Source organism: Aulonocara sp. 'chitande type north' Nkhata Bay, linkage group LG7, assembly GCF_057382095.1.
Source record: "Aulonocara sp. 'chitande type north' Nkhata Bay isolate Kocher_YH1m ecotype deep benthic linkage group LG7, A_spYH_male_GT1.1, whole genome shotgun sequence".
In the NCBI taxonomy this organism is placed as follows: domain Eukaryota; kingdom Metazoa; phylum Chordata; class Actinopteri; order Cichliformes; family Cichlidae; genus Aulonocara; species Aulonocara sp. 'chitande type north' Nkhata Bay.
Window position 1 is genome coordinate 52,243,385 of NC_141350.1, and position 17,214 is coordinate 52,260,598.

Sequence of the window (17,214 nt, forward strand, 5' to 3'; positions counted from 1 at the left end):
ACATACAGGAAAATCTCACTTAAAATAAAAAAATAATAAAACAAAAACACACAAGTGTGCAAAAGAAACAGCCAGTTTTTTCTCTGTTGGGTCTTAATGGCTTAATGTAGAAGCCTTTACCTTACAATAGTCCCCCTGGGGTGACTGCAGCTGTGATTTGGCCATTTATAAGTAAAACTGAATTGAATTGAACTAAATTGGCTGCTTGCAAACTGCAGATGCTGTAAAGTAGGTTGTAACGTGGTGAATACTTAGAGAAAGGTTTTTGTTTGTTTGTTTTTTTACTATAATTAAAACATGTAATAACTGGAAAAAAAACAACAGCCTTTTACACAATCAATAAATAAAGAGTTTAGAGGCTGCATGGGAAAAAAATGGCCGTGTACCAGGTTGATTCAGAGACTGAGATAGAAAATTGTAGATAAAGACTAAATGTAGGGTTTTAGTAACTGTCAAGTGAGTAGAGTGGTGGTACCTTTATACGAAAGACAAATCAATAACTAGAATAACATGCTGAGTTTTCTCGACTGTAAGATACTATGCAGAATATGAGTTTCCCGCACTGCAGGGAGTATCCTCTATAGCACGATGACTCATATGTCAAATAGATATAAATGTGTTTTTTCCATTTTTTTTTTTAAAGAGAAGACGCTAAACAGGATAAAAATCAATGAGCAGCAGCAAAAAAAGATGTATCAGATCAAATCTATGTTGATAAATCATAATGATATTGTTAGTCAGAGTTAACATACTAGTTTTGACAGAGGTGCGCATCTTGGATAGGGCTAGTATAGTACACAGTAACCACCATTAGTGTATTTTAGTGCTTGAAGAGAAGAGAAGAGAAGAGAAGAGAAGAGAAGAGAAGAGAAGAGAAGAGAAGAGAAGAGAAGAGAAGAGAAGAGAAGAGAAGAGAAGAGACGAGAAGAGAAGAGACATTTCATGCAGGTTGATGTGAATGGTTGTCAGAGGAAATTGGTCAGTATTTCCTCACTGCCATAACTCATGCCCCAGAGACTGTTGGACAACAGAGGTAGGAGGGATGATGGCAGATAGGACATAAAAGAAGAAAGCTGTCATTACCTGCTCCCAAAACACACACTCAGCACTCATAAAAATAAGTTATGAAGTGTTCAACTATCTATACAAATAATCAAAGAAACAGAGATGCCTGTACATATATATATATATATATATATATATATATATATAGCCAGAGTAATCCTTTGGGCAAGCATTGCCATCTGCAAAAGGGTGATTTCAAATGCCATTTAAACACATTCTCACGGCTTAGGGTAATGTCTTCTATTATTACTATTTTATTTGTTAAAAGGAAGGGCCTAAAAATGACCACAGCATAAATAATTAATGAGAGTAGATATATCAAAGTGCTCTGCGGGTCTGCATTATCAAATGGTGCTTTTATCGAAAGCACTGCAATCACTCTCAAATATTCAATTCAGCTAAGAACTGAAATGTAAAAGTTTTTGAGATTGAATGTACGATTGTGTGCATGTTGTATCACTCCTCAGGAGGCTTAGAGTGCCTTTTTGAGCATGTCGGAGGCGACGCTATAGGCTTTTCAGCATCTCTATCTGACTCGCAGGTTCTTCAATATTTCATGCCTGTTAGTTTATTGGTTTGAAAAATAAAGCAAATCCAGGATGGAAGTTTCTCCAGTTGTTTCATATCTCTAAATGATCTGTAAGGCACAGAATTGAAAACCTACGAGTACAATCTCACTTCTGTTTAAAGCATGCATTTTTCTTTTTAATGTTTAGTTTGCACACTCAACAGTCACTCTATCCAAATTCAATTTACTTTTCTCGACAATGAAGCAAACCTCTGTTTTCACCCTAAATATCTGACATAAAGAAATAATATTGTGGTGCTGAGACAGAGCATGAGCTGTCCACTGGACGCATTACAGCAGGCAGAGTCAGACATGTCCTTTAGGATATTACTGCCATTAGGCTGGGATGAGTGTTTTTTGGGAATGGGGAAGGTTAGACGGCTGTGGGAGAGATGCTGCACAAACATTTGCTAATTCTACATTTCCTATCTGAGCAAGCACGCGAACAGGACTCTTGATATAGCTGCTGCTACCGTTTAATGGAAAAGCCTCAAGCCTCATCTCGAGCCACTTTTCATTTCTTTCTGTTTTGCTTGGAAACACATAGCAATACATGAAGTAAGGCAGAAACAGAGGTCGTACAGCTTCTTTAAGTAGTCTTCAGAATTTTCAAGGACATTCAAAGCTCTTCTTTGAATGTTGGCTCCATTTTGTTCCAGTCATTGTTGTGATGATCCCACACTGCTTCAGTAATGTTAAGGTCCGGGCTCTGGGGAAGCCAAGACTGCTAGTGTCCCATCGTGTATTTTTCTCTTCAGGTATTTTACAGCATTGGCAGTGTGTTGAAAGCACGAAAAATGAGGTCACTGACAATCAGATGTTTTCCAAATGCTGGATCAAAATCTAATGGTACTTTCATGGGTTCATAATTCAACCAATTTTAACAACGTATCCAACACCACTGAATGTAATGTAGCCTCAATCCATGACAGCCGTCACTGTGTTTTACAGATGGCTGTAGATGCTGTTTCACTTCTCTCCTGACCTCCTCAGTACTTACAGAATTTTCAAATTTGGATCCATCACTCCGTATGACCCGTTGCCACTGATTTTCAGTCTAGTTCTTGTGTAAATTGGCATGTGTGCACCTTTTCTGCCTGTTTCCCCTTCCTTATGAATGGCTTCTTGACAGCCATCCTTGCACTGAGTGAATAGTAGATGAACCAAATGAAGGGCCAGATGTATTTGTCAGGTCTTTGCTGGACTTTCTTAAGAGCATGACTTTCAGATAGTGTTCATTTGCTGTGTTTTTTTTTTGTTTGTTTGTTTGTTTTTTTGTCTGCCACCTCTTGTTTTGTCCTCTAAGGACACACTGGATGTCATCTTGAGTTATGGCAAGTGTTTAGCTAACAGCTCTTTGGCAATTACCTTGTTGGTGCAAACTGTGCAAGCCTTGGCATTCTTCATAGATATAACTAAAGCGGTGGGAACAAATTATGTGTTATTACAACAGACTAAAACAGTTTCATTCTTTGTCTTTTTGGCGCAGGTTTCTGTCGTGCAGACACAACAATAGTCCCTCCTTGAGTTAGGTCCATTTTTATGCTGGAATGATTCAGAATTCAGTGTTAAGTGGCTAAATAACAAATTTCAAATGACAAAATAGAAAAACAACTGCTTTGTTTTTTTGTTGGTTTTTTTTTTCTTTTCTTTTTTTTTTAATAAATTTGTTTTTAGCTCTTTGAATGCAAAATATAAAACAACAAGGGCTGGCTTTAGACTTTTGCACAGCACTTTATATAAGTAAAGCTTATACTGGCTTTACAGTTTTTCTCAAATGTTAAAACACAAAAGCCAATCCTGTAACCCAAATGACCAGTAGTCTAAACACATTTACTAAATGTAGCCACCATATTCCAGTACCATAAACACATGTCACATGAAGACACAATTCACAAAACACAACCCTCTGTACTCATAAATCTAAACACATTTTTCCTTGCTAAAACACATGTTGCAAAACAACTCTGCTCATATCCTCAAATGAAAGCCCATGTGATGCAAAATGCTTGCCACAGTCACCAATCTTTGAACACAGGGAACACACCTGGCGTCATTCACTACACACAATGACTCAAAATTGAAGACACTTGTTGCTAATGCTGTACCCACATGTAAAAGCAAGTTCAGAGTGCACAGTATGCTGAAGAGTCCAAACAAACACAATGGATGAAGGCAGAGTCAGGGGAAGAGGAATTTGATGCAGAGGAGGGAGAAGAGCTGGCCCTGGAAGAAGAGGAGCAGGCCAATGAGGAAGAGGAGTTCAAATGAGAGGAGGAAGAGGAGCGACCAACGAGGAAGAGGAGAAGGCCAACATGGGAGAGGAGAAGGTCCAGGAGGGAGAGCAAGACAACCTCGTACCATCATTACGAGATGCGAGCAACAGCTCAGCGACATGATGCCGCACAGTGATTGTGGTGTGTGTGTGGTGTGAATAACGTAAATAAAAAAACTTCACACCCTGTTCATGTTTTCAAGATTACTGTTGTGTGCAATAGATTCTGTTTTTGCATTGAGTTGTGTTACAGTAGTGTACGTACATGCAGGATTTTCTATAGATTTATACTACTCATATGAAACTCACAAATCTAAATGCCTAATCCTCTGCAGGGATCTACGACGATCCGTTACTGTATAGTTTCTAAAATATGCATTGGCAGTTATGAAACAAAGAACCTTCTCACAAATTGAGCATTGTGTTTTCAATAGTTTTGCTGTAGTGTGTAATGCTGTGTATGGTGTTTACAGTTTTGACAGCTTCGAGCTGCTCTCTTGGTGTGGGAGTTTGAGTTTTGCAGTGGGAAGGTGTGGTTGTGTTTATGTAGCTTTAGAGAAGGGTGTTGTGTTTGGACATTGGGGGACCTGGTGGTAACATTTGTGACATGTGTTTTAGCCATCCATCCATCCATCCATCTTCATCCGCTTATCCGAGGTCGGGTCGCGGGGGTAGCAGCCTAAGCAAAGAGGTCCAGACCTCCCTCTCCCCAGCCACCTCCTCCAGCTTGTCCGGGGGAATACCAAGGCGTTCCCAGGCCAGCCGAGAGATATAATCTCTCCAGCATGTCCTGGGTCTGCCCCGGGGCCTCCTCCCGGTGGGACATGCCTGGAACACCTCGCCCAGGAGGCGCCCAGGGGGCATCCTTGCCAGATGCCCGAACCACCTCAGCTGGCTCCTTTCGATGTGGAGCAGCAGCTGCTCTACTCTAAGCCCCTCCCGGATGGCCGAACTTCTCACCCTATCTCTAAGGGAGAGGCCAGCCACCCTTCGGAGGAAGCTCATTTCCGCCGCTTGTATCCGCGATCTCGTTCTTTCGGTCACTACCCACAGCTCGTGGCCATAGGTGAGGGTAGGGACGTAGATCGACCGGTAAATTGAGAGCTTCGCTTTTACACTCAGCTCCCTCTTCACCACGACTGACCGGTGCAGTGTCCGCATTACTGCAGCCGCAGCCCCAATCCGTCTGTCGATCTCCAGCTCCCTTCTCCCATCACTCGCGAACAAGACCCCGAGATACTTGAACTCCTCCACTTGGGGCAGGAACTCATCCCCGACCCGGAGTGGGCACTCCACCCTTTTCCGGCTGAGAACCATGGCCTCAGATTTGGAGTGGACTGGACTGGCAGACCGGGGTGGTGGTCCCCATCTTCAAGAAGGGGGACCGGAGGGTGTGTTCCAACTACAGGGGGATCACACTCCTCAGCCTCCCCGGGAAAGTCTATGCCAGGGTGCTGGAGAGGAGGGTTCGTCCGCTAGTCGAACCTCGGATACAGGAGGAACAATGCGGTTTTCGTCCTGGTCGCGGAACACTGGACCAGCTCTTTGTCCTCTCGAGGATACTTGAGGGTGCATGGGAGTTTGCCCAACCAGTCTACATGTGTTTTGTGGACCTGGAGAAGGCATTCGACCGTGTCCCTCGGGGCGTCCTGTGGGAGGTGTTGCGCGAGTATGGGGTGTCTGGCCCATTGCTACGGGCCATTCAATCCCTATACAACCGTTGCAAGAGCTTGGTTCGCATTGCCGGCAATAAGTCGGACTCGTTCCCGGTGGGTGATGGGCTCCGCCAGGGCTGCCCTTTGTCTCCGGTTCTGTTCATAATTTTTATGGACAGGATTTCTAGGCGCAGCCAAGTGGCGGAGGGCTTTCGCTTTGGTGGCCTCAGAATCTCATCTCTGATTTTTGCGGATGATGTGGTTCTGTTGGCTTCATCGGGTGAGGGCCTCCAGCTCGCACTGGAGCGGTTCGCAGCCGAGTGTAACGCAGCGGGAATGAGGATCAGCACCTCCAAATCGGAGAGGCCTTTTTCCATGGCCTCTCCGAACTCCTCCCACACCCGAGTTTTTGCTTCAGCCACTGCCCGAGCCGCATTCCGCTTGGCCTGTCGATACCTGTCGGCTGCCTCCGGAGTCCCACAGGCTAACCAAGCCCGATAGGCCTCCTTCTTCAGCCTGGTGGCTCCCTTCACCTCTGGTGTCCACCATTTGGTTCGGGGATTACCACCACGGCAGGCACCGACCACCTTGCGGCCGCAGCTCAATGCAGCAGCTTCGGCAATGGAGACGCTGAACATGGTCCATTCGGACTCAATGTCCCCAGTCTCCCTCGGAATGCTGTTGAAGCTCTGCCGGAGGTGTGCGTTGAAGATCTCGCGGACTGGGGCCTCTGCTAGACGTTCCCAGCACACCCTCACTACGCGTTTAGGTGCACCAGGTCTGTCCAGCGTCCTCCCCCGCCACCTGATCCAACTCACCACCAGGTGGTGATCAGTTGACAGCTCAGCCCCTCTCTTCACCCGAGTGTCCAGAACATATGGTCGCAGGTCTGGTGATACGATTACAAAATCGATCATCGACCTACGGCCTAGAGCATCCTGGTGCCACGTGCACTTATGGACACTCTTATGTTCGAACAGGGTGTTCGTTATGGCCAAACTGTTTTAGCATTTGAGAAAAACTGTAATAAATAAATCAGTTTTAGCTTCTTGTATCTTGGCACGCGCCACACCAGTGTGATGCTAAATCCCAAAGTCTTGTACTGCCCTTGATCTTTGTCTACATGCAGACTTTAGAAGAATGTTTACAAGCCCTAGCAGAGATCTACCTGTGTTAACCCGGTTTCTCTTAATCCTTTCACCCCACCCAAAAAAGGGAAAAACAGATTTCTTATTTATATGATGTTTCTGAAATCAGGTTACCCCTGCAAGCCAAGAATAATCTTTTTTACTTAAGCACATGTAAATGCAGAAATATGTGTGTAAGCAGGAGTGAAAAAAATAAAAATTAAAAAAAAAATGCTTGTGGATTGTGTTTGTCCTTCTGTTCTCATTTGCTGCTGCTGTGTTTGGAGCACATCTGTCTTTCTGATAGGATTATAAAACATTCACCAGCAGATGTTTGCACTCCTCTTTGAAGATAGCAATTGTGCAGACTGTTGTGGATTTATGAGTGCTTTCATCAGACAGTGTTGAATTTGTCACTATATCATCAATATTCTTAACAATGTAATCAAACTGTTAGAAGCTCCTCTACCAGTCTGTTTTGATCCATCTTATGAAAAGGAGCACGGAGCTGCTTTTGGAGCTGATTTTATTAGCATCAAGTCATGTTTTGTGTATTTATTTTATTTATCTTATTTTCCTCCTGTCTACATGTCTATCTTGGCTATTTCCACATTGTGTCTGTTTTCCATAAATGCTGCTTTAAAAAAAAAAAAAAAAAAAAAGATCATTCCTGTGTGATTCAGTTTGCCTTTATCGCAGATATATTAAGCGCTCAGGAAGATGTTACCATTTACCTTCAGGTAGTGAGCAGAGCAAGTGACATCTGTTGCCAAAGCACCAAACATATAAACATAGTGTGCTCACAGCATGTAGCCTATATGCCAAGAGCTAACAAGCTATTGGCATAATGCCTTTTTTCCACCCAGTCACATGCCAGACTGTAAATCTCCCAGAATCAGCTTTTGAGTGCTTGTGTTGATTCTTCCCTGTGTTCTGGTCTGTCAGTCAGGGTGTCCGTCTGTGCACGCTGCAGGCTCCCAGTAGTTGACAGAAAGCCTGCTGAAGAGCTTAAGGCAGCTTGTTAAGTAGCCTCCATCTACTGCAGAGATTACAGGGAGCTTAATGTAATCATGCCTGTGCAATAGCCCGTGTGTTGGGTGAGATGGTCATTAAGGAGTGGAGATTTGCTTGTTAACGTTGTTTCGGCCATTGTTTTTTTGTTTGGTTTTTTTCACTGCATTTCTTGTTTGCCTGTTTAAACGGTCCTCCTAAAACTACTGACTGTATTTGCATAGAGCATTTAGATGTTGGCCTGATGCTAGTCTTGATTTATTTTTTTTATTTTTTTGCATGTGTGTGTGTCTGTGTCTAGCCAGTGGCTGCAGGCCCTAAACCCAGAGTCCCTAAATGCAGGGGTTACTTTTTTTTCAAAGAGGTGTCAAGTGAACTTGACTTTTACATGTCTAATACTTAAATGATGTTGATTTGGTGACACAGACACTCTGACAATACATGTTACAGGAGCTGCTGGCACCCTCAAAGCTATTTTTCTTCATCTGTACAGCCTTGTAAATAACTGCTCCTCAAAAAATAAGGAAAAAAAACAAGGGAACAAAGATCCACTCCACTGAGTTAACAAAAATACAGCTGTTGCCACTGCAATTCTGACTTGTACCCTGTGACATACTGTCATAAACAAAATAATACCCTGTTAGTATATCCACATAGGTATAATCCAGCTATATGTGTGTGTGTGTGTGTGTGTGTGTGTGTGTGTGTGTGTGTGTGTGTGTGTGTGTGTGTGTGTGTGTGTGTGTGTGTGTGTGTGCACCTGGAGACAATAATAAACAGCTCAGTGCCATAGCTGATTATTTTCTCTTTGGAACTACAGTGTACTAGTGGCAGTCTCAAAATTTTATTCTAATATTCCTAAGGGAAGAATCCCATCAAACTTGTGTAGGTAGGGCCAACAGAGTTGGCAATCGGGAACAGGTTTATTTAACACAGGCAGCTCAAGGCTCATATTATCCATGTGCACTGTTTCATTTCAGCTCAGTGCATTTGACTGTCATTCACAGATGCACTATTTTCTCCGTCTGTGGTGTGTTTGTGTCACGGCAGAGCTGTGTGCTACCTTGCTGTAAGTGCATTAATAAAAGCTTCCAAACATGGGTTTATCTGTCTTAAGGCTTTGTTTGAGAATGACAGTTTTGTTTAGACTTAACAGCTGGCACCTAGGTCTCGTCCGATGTGGTGGAGGGACTGTGGATTTTTTTTTATTTTTTATTTTACTGCCTGTCCTCTGATTTATCAGAATAGCCCCCTCTGTGCATTTACAAATCAACGCTGGGTTTCACTGCCTTTTAGCAAAACATATAGTTTGACGGCATGGACTGGCAATTCCTATAGCTTGCTCGGGGAGTCTTCAGATGAAGGGAAGAGAAGTGAGCCTTTATTGAAATAAATAAATAAATCAATAATGCATGAGGGATGAACCTTAATAATCCATTCAGGGAACTTGATTTATAACAGTTACTTACTTAAAGAATTGATTGTACTATGCTATGATACTTTTGGTTTTTTTGTCTCAAGTTTCCTTTAATATTGACTTATTGTTGTGATCCCAGCCTGTATTCACAGTGGGCTTTGTAACTTCGCTTTAGGGTGGTTATATACTTTATGTTGTGTTAGTAAACCCCAGCATCCGTTGCTGAACCCTTTAATAAAACTGCTGCTGTATCATAACTGCAGTTCTCAGTCTGTGTACGGCGGGAGCACTGCCTGCCCCTCACCCACATAGAACAAGTCAGCTTCTGACCTTAGCAGAAACAACTTTGATGTCAGGTACAGCCCTCTAGCCAGACATTGTGTGTGAGGATTTGTCATTTGGGATGTTAAGCTGCATCCTAGTGGAAACTGTGTGCGTGTGTGTGTGTGTGTGTGTGTGTGTGAGCGTGTGAAGAGGCATACACTCTGAACTGGGTGACTGATTCCATTTCCTGTTTTTTGAAGGTGCGGATGAAAAGCTGTGGGGGTTTGGGGGGAATTTTTGTGACACAAAAATTCTTTTACAATGCGTTCTGACACAGTGCTGACCAGTGTTCGGAGAAAGTTCTGCATTAATGATCATAATGTAGGGATCAGAGCAGACAGCAGTCAGTCACAGCCTCACTCAGACTCTGTGTGCATGTGGATGAGTGAAGTGTGAGGTGCTGAATTTAGTGCTGGATGCTATAAATCAAATCAGGGGAGTGAAGAGCTCCACTAGGATGGATGATTCATAGTGCGAGGTCCAGGAACACATCAACAGGAGAAAACATATTCAGGATAAAGAGGCAGCTGACCGTCACTGGCCTCAAATTTCTGCACATTCTTTACTCAGACATGTCAGCGATGAAAGAGGCCAGAGACAGAAAGTTTGTATTACTCATTGACTTCAAAATTAGAGTGGGAATAGACACATTTTTGCTTTTATCACCATGAAGTAAATGTTGATTGCTAAATTTAATGGCTATAGAGTTACAAAAATAAAAAATAAAAAATAAAAAAACACCAATGGCATTTAGATTGGTTCCCTTCGAGTTGCTCTTTCACTGCGCAATTATATCTGACACCAGGTACTCAATCTCCTGGGAAAATGAAGGGTCGATTTTGCATCCAAAACAGACAGCGCACTTTGTTTATATTCTCTCCAGGTAGTGGAAATGGTGGAATTTGTAACAACCTGTTGAATTGTTTAAACTTTACCTGGTAAAAGAGAAAAGAGCTCCGTAGCTGGAAAAGACAGTGAAGCCGAGGAATCAGAGTAATGGGAACAAATGTTGACTGTAACCTATTTAACACTCATTATGTCATAATAGAACACAAATGCGTTACAATGGCTGGAATATATATGTAAAATAAATAAGTACATGAATATTTAAACTCATTGGTTGTGTTTAGAAGCAAATTAGCAGTGTTTCAAATGTATCTGTACTCATACAGACAAAGGTTCAGATTGACTACACGATCAAGCACCCACTTTAACATCTCTACACATTTTTTTTTCCCCACTCCAAAAAGCCTCGCTTCATTCCACCTCCCAGTGTTGATCAGTGCCTTTCCCTCCTCAAACATGTGAAAGAAAATGATTGGTGTCTCTGCAGAGGTTCATGTCTCCAGGGAAGACACACACAGAGAGAGATTCTGACCTTCAGGGTCAACATGCAATTAAACCTCAGATGGGCTCTCGAGTCTTACAAGAATACTGGCTGTGGAGGGAGACATGGCTAGCAAGACAAGAATGTTAACCCTTATATGAACTGAACTGCTTGTTGGTTATCCTGCTTTTGTAGAGTACTGCTCCACGTGACCACTCACCAATGCTGCAGAAGTGATTCACAGTATCGGGGTAGCTGGTACACCAGTATCTCTGATTTTGTGTCAGACAGCAACCCCTGAATTACAGAGCTAGTGGGAAAGGTTAATGAAGACTCGAACATCAGCTCCAAGGATGGCTGCTGACCTTTTGTATAGGAGCTAACAAAATGAATTCTAAAGCAGTGCCTTCATTTCACCCGAGCAGTTTTTCCCTTTATGTTTCAGTGTCAGCGGGACAGATGTTTGAAAGCATGGTGTAAATCTCTCATGTCTATCTTTTATCCGACATGTGTGTTATATGTAAGCATGTAAGCAGCTAGACAGATTTCATTTGAGAGGTAACGGGAAAATAAAAGTCATTTTTTTCAACGACACATTTGCTTCACTGCTGTAACACAAAATACCACAATTTCTATTTTTATTTATTTATTTTTTGTACATAATTTACATTATAAGCCAATGTTACAGCAATTAATATCATTTTTTTCAAAAGTCTTTATCCTGTAAAGCCTTTTTTTAATGAGTGAAAAGTTTTGTTTTTTTTAAAAAGGAGAAACTTGCAGATTTATTTTTTCATTTGTGTAATTTTTGCGACATCTGACATTTTTGTGTAATTTATTCCCGTTTTTCCAGAAAACAAAATCACACTGATGATGTAGAGGTCTGGAAATCTCACAAAACACATGTATTAAACATGATAGATTTGGTGTTACAGGGTTAAATATTAGCTGCTTTTGTATCAAATGTAAGATGAACATTTATGAATATGAGCTCGGGTTATGTATAGTAGCTCAGGTTGCAGATCAGGTTTTCGTGGATGACAGTTTGATCTTCAGCCGCTCCACTTTCAGAGGTTTCTTTTGACCACTAAAGTTGTTCCTGATAGCAGGTCATCTGCCATGCATGGCAGCTGTGTCACCACTGGTGTGTGAATTTTCCAAGCTATTATTTCAAGTAAAAGTTCAAACTTTCAGAGTCTTGGAAATGCGGAAAACGCAGCTTAAATCCCAGAGATTACATGTCTGCTATTTTCAGACAGCTTCCCTGCATACGCTTGACACCATGTGGTAATTGTAGTAAGCAGAACATGTTAACACAACATGACTGTCATTAACTCCTTTCTGACACAAAATGTACAATATGTGTTAATAATAATAGAACTGAATTATAGTGCATTTGCCATCCATCCATCTGTGCTTTCAGCTGCTGGGATGTGGAAATGAGCTACACTCTAACCCTGTGTATGAATGATTAATAATATTATTTACAGTCGAGACAGTATTTGGACAGTTATATGCGCAGCAGTGGAGTGCCAGGTTTCAGCTTTAATTTTAATTTCTGTTTTGCATCAATATTTAACAAAGTGGGTGGTAGTCGTGGCCCTTTAAAACACATGGAACCCAAACTGCAAGGGTTCAAAATAAAATTGGACACTTGGTTATTAAATCTTTCTTGGAGAGCTATCTGTCATTTCAACCGTAGTTCACAAACCAAAAACTGCACACATGGCTCATGGAGAGTTTATTTAGAGTTGCCATTCAGACTGAGGGGGAGCTGTCTGTGAAAAAAGCTCTGCCTTGCTCTCTGATATATGTGAAGACTGTCATAGCGAGAGGCAGGGTACACCCTGGCCAGGTCGCAAGTCTTTCACATTTAATTCGTGGGGTTGAATTAATGAGCTGCATTAACTGTTTAGGCATCTGGGGCTCAAGAATAATTAGACAGTTGACAGATAGATTTAGATAGAGTTTTATGCCCAGGTGAATTCCAAATTAAGAAGACAAAAGACCTGGAGTTTATTCCAAGTGCTGAACTTGCATTTAGTTACTGTTCACCACAACTCTCAATATGAGGTCCAAGGAGATGTCGATGCAAGTGAAAACCCAAATTAATCTGTTAGAGGGAAAAAAGTTTAGGAGTCACTTTAAAAAGGCGTGTGATGGAGATCAGGGATTCTGTTACATTTCCCAGTATTATTATTATTATTAATTTAATGGGGGACTGATACAAAATTATATATTTTATTTTTGGTAGTATTATTTAAGTGATAGTTAGTGGAAGGTGAAGAAACGGGGGGTGGCGGTGTGTTAATGTCAGTAGAACTTACCTGTAAGAGTAGAAGGAGCTCAATCACTTGCTTATGATGTCACGGTCCTGGGTCTTATGACCCAGTGTTTTGAGTTTTAGTTCATTTTGATGTTTATAGTTTATGTTAAGCCCTTCAGGTTTTCTAAGTTCATTTGTTACCATGCCTAGGTGATTTTAGTTCTTATTAATTCCCCCTCGTGTTTCCAACCCATGTTAAGTCTCCCCTGCTCTTCATGTGTTTCATGTCTGTGTCTTACGTTGTCAAGTTCTGGTTGTCATGTCTGCGTTTCATTATGTTTCCTGTTTTATTTTGGAAGGAGTCATGTGTTCTTGGTTCTTTGTATTTAGCTTCACTGCTCCTGTCATTAGGTTCATGTTAGTCAGCTGTTTCCTCATGTGTCTCCACTTCCCCTGATCACCTCATGTGTGTATTTAAGTCCTCTGTTTTTGCATGTCATTTGTCAGGTCATCTGCTCATCCATGTCTCATCTCCAGGTATCTCTGGCAGTTCACTATGCTTAAGGTTTTTTCATGTTTAGTTTTAGTTCACCCAGTTTAGGTTAGTGTTTCGTGTTCACCTATGCCCTATTGTTTGGTACCCTTGTTTCTAGCCTCAATAAACGGCTTGTTTTGTTAATCCACGTCACGTTTTGGTCTGCGTTTGAGTCCTCTTCTGCAACACATACAGTCTGCCCCAGCCAGACTGTGACAGTTGAAGCATCTGGCATAAACCAATGTGCAAGGCTAGGGGAGGTTAGGTTAAGATGTTTCTGATAAATATAACTGATTAAAGCATATATGTTGTTGAACTATTTATAGGAATGTACTTTTTTACTAGGCTTTACTACCCCAAGACTTGACCTGAGGTAGATAGAGTACTGCTGCTTTTCATAGTGGCTGGTATGTGTTGTGTTTGTGAACACTCTCACTCTTGTATTCAGCTATTAAAAGGTTTCTGGTCAAGGTTTGGGTCAAACTACTGTAACTCTTGATCCACTAGCACAGTCGGAAAATGTTAACGGCTCTTGAAAGCATTAACTCTTTTTCAGTGATATTAGCGTCATTGCGGTTATCCCAGACACGGCACCACAGAAACATGGTGAAAAGAAGACAAATGTCTCATAAAATGTCTGTGTTCTGTAGAGCTCCATCACAAACACTCACACTACTGTCTCGCAACCAACCTCCGTCTTTGCGGTGCTGCTGTGACACTGTTCCTGGGTTTCCCGTAATCACCCTATTACCACTGAAAAGCACAGAGTCACTGCTTTGAGGAACTGTTGGAACTCTTTCAATTGAGCAAGTGGTTCAGGAGTTAAAGAAGTTGATAACATATTGCAAAACAACCATCTGACACCCGACACAGGTTTCGCTGTAGAGGGTTAAAGACCACAAGTTGGTGAATGACTTTTATCTGAACTCCATGCCTTTTTGTTCAAACCACAAGCAACCACTGGCTAAACTCAAAGGAGTGAACTACCCAGTGCATTAACACCATGATGTCTAAAAGATGGCAAGAAGACAGATAAAATGGATGATCGCAGAATTCTTTCCTTGGTTAAGAAACATGTGTTCTTCAATCACATCAAACACCAAAAAAACATATTTGTCAGAAATTCCATGCCTACATTCTAGTAAGAAATCTCACCTTCTCTGTCAAATATGGTGGATGACAGATTTTTAATATTTAGCAGAAAAGGAACATAAGGTTAAACATAAGGTCAAGTAACAAAAGTGGCTGAATGAAGGCCGAGAGAAACTAAATGCTGAGGAAGAGCTAATGGTGGCTACAGTAAAGGTCAGGGAGAGCATCACTATACAAAGATGCAATATCTGTGGGATATGATTTAAAAATTTAAAATAATTTGTGATGTAATTTAAGATAGGAGTCGTGTTTAGGCACAACAGAGACTGTACAGTGCACAGTAAAGAGAGTTAAGATACTTATCTGAGAATCTTGGTCAAGTTGTGCAAGTTCCTGGCTCACCTGTTGAACGGCCACTTCAAAAAGTTAATTCCGAGAAGGTTTCTCATGAGCAGGACCAAGAGATCTCGCATTGCTATCATCCACCTGCAAAAATCACTGCCATTGTGGGAACAGTCAGTGATGATGGCCGGGATTCGGGACATCGCCAAGATCTGCTGCACTCTGCACATTGAGGATTACCAATGGTGCATGTGTCAGAATGCTGAAGGCAGGAGTTCAGATGACCTTTGACCAGCTGGCTTTGGCTTCTCCCAAAGGCTAAATGCTGCCGTCACAACCCAAGCAAAAACAGAGGGCTGGACGGGCTCTTTGGAAAGAACTCTTGGAACAACCTCAAAGCCGTAAATTAAATGTTTTTTGCTGTCTATGACATCTAAGACAAATAAAAGGCTGGCTGCACTAAATAAATGAATAAATAAATAAAGAACACATCACTCCTACTAGTGGCAGTCAGTCACACTGCTTTCATACTAATTAGTAGATTCAGAGTTATTATAAGCAGCAACATTTCTTCATGTCATCTTGTGGAAATTAAGAAGTGCAATCACTGCCATCATTACTGGCAGCTGAGACACTTGCTCGATGGTCTAATGTGCCACAACCAGAGGAAAGACAGTCTTATGGAAGTGCTGATACAAATCCCTTTGTTTCACTTTGAGTAAATGGTAGTTTCAGATCTATGCAGTCCTTGCAAAACAATGAGCTACACTGTTTATAATGCATGTTTAGAGGCAAAAGAAAAAAACAGCTGTTTAGTTTCTACTGAAAAGAGGATAAACAGTGGCTATGTTGCATGAGTCTTTATTTTTCTACTTTAAATGAATCCCATGAAAAGAAAAACGATGCTGTTTTATTGTGAAATATGTATATTCTTGGCTTAAGTCGTAAGCAGTGACTCTGTAAAAGTTCTGTTAGCTCAACATTAAATCACTCACTGTCCTGTAATAATTGTTGATTTTATTTAATGATTGACAGAATGTTTTTTTCTTTTTTTACTGTAAGCCCATAGAAAAAATCATAAAATGTTTTGAATGGCTGTAAGGAAGGTCTTTATGAGTAGGTAAAGCTGTAAAACGTATGTAAATGCATTTTCCAAAGTCATCCAGTGGGACAGATTAGAGTCTTTGGTGGACCATGTGTTTGATATTTCTGAGCTATAGTGTTAGAGCTCCTGTTTTATCCTGCTTCAGTACAATGTCTCAAACACTTTAGTGTCACATAGTATTAGGAAATGATCTAGTCTTGTTAAAAACAAATAATAATAATAATAATAAGCGATTAACTGACAGACATTTTTAAAGATTTTTGTTTACAGCTTTATGTAAGTTATAGCAATAAATAAATAAAAACCCACATTTCCATTACTGACTTCAGATGAACTGGGGCAGCTACCAGTATTAGAGAACATATCGATCTAGAATGGGGAGAAAAATTCCTGCAGTGATAAGTGATGATGATGATTCAGTAATGAAGATTAAGACAATTTTGTAGACAATTATCAGGATGAAGATGATTAGGACGTAACCGTCGCTCAGCAGGGTTTCTTTGTCTGTGCGGATGTTAAAAGCAAACATGGCTGTTGGTGCCATCTGGTACCTTGTGGTATGCTTGGGAATTAGTCATGCTGAATATATACTGTCTCAGGGAATTTCTTTTGTCATTTTGCCATTTACATGGTCTCCAACAGTAGGTCCTAGATCGTTTTCCATCTGCATGCATTTCTCTTCTGAAGCACATTTCCAATTTCCTTTCATCTTGGGCCTGATGCTTGGGATGTCAGCACTTGTAATAGATAGAGTGTTTCATTTGGCGCTACAGATGCTGCACCCTCACACATGCATATGGCTAAGCTAAATCGCTAAGTATCTGCTAAGGTTTTCCTTGTTTCTCATACTGGAAGGGATGCTATAAAAAGCTCATCATATAATTTCACTGTGCACCACTGTTTTAGAGACTTTTATGATACGTGGTGAAAAGCAATTTCATCTTTCTGTGTGTATTTAGAATTATCATTTTATGAATATCATCTCTTTTCTGGGATTTTTTTTTCTTTTCAATTACATATGCAGATTCCCCTGCAATTTGATTCAAAGTCAGTCAAGATTTAATGGATTCCTTTTATTATCTTCCGACAAATTGCCTTTTTAGTG

The 17,214-nt window shown here is 41.2% G+C and overlaps 1 protein-coding gene across 2 annotated transcripts in view; it reads left to right on the forward strand.

Annotated features, from left to right (window-relative positions):
• fibcd1b (fibrinogen C domain containing 1b) overlaps window positions 1–17,214 on the forward strand; it is a 141,310-nt gene that overhangs the window by 86,295 nt on the left and 37,801 nt on the right. The gene's annotated exons all lie outside the window — the stretch shown is intronic.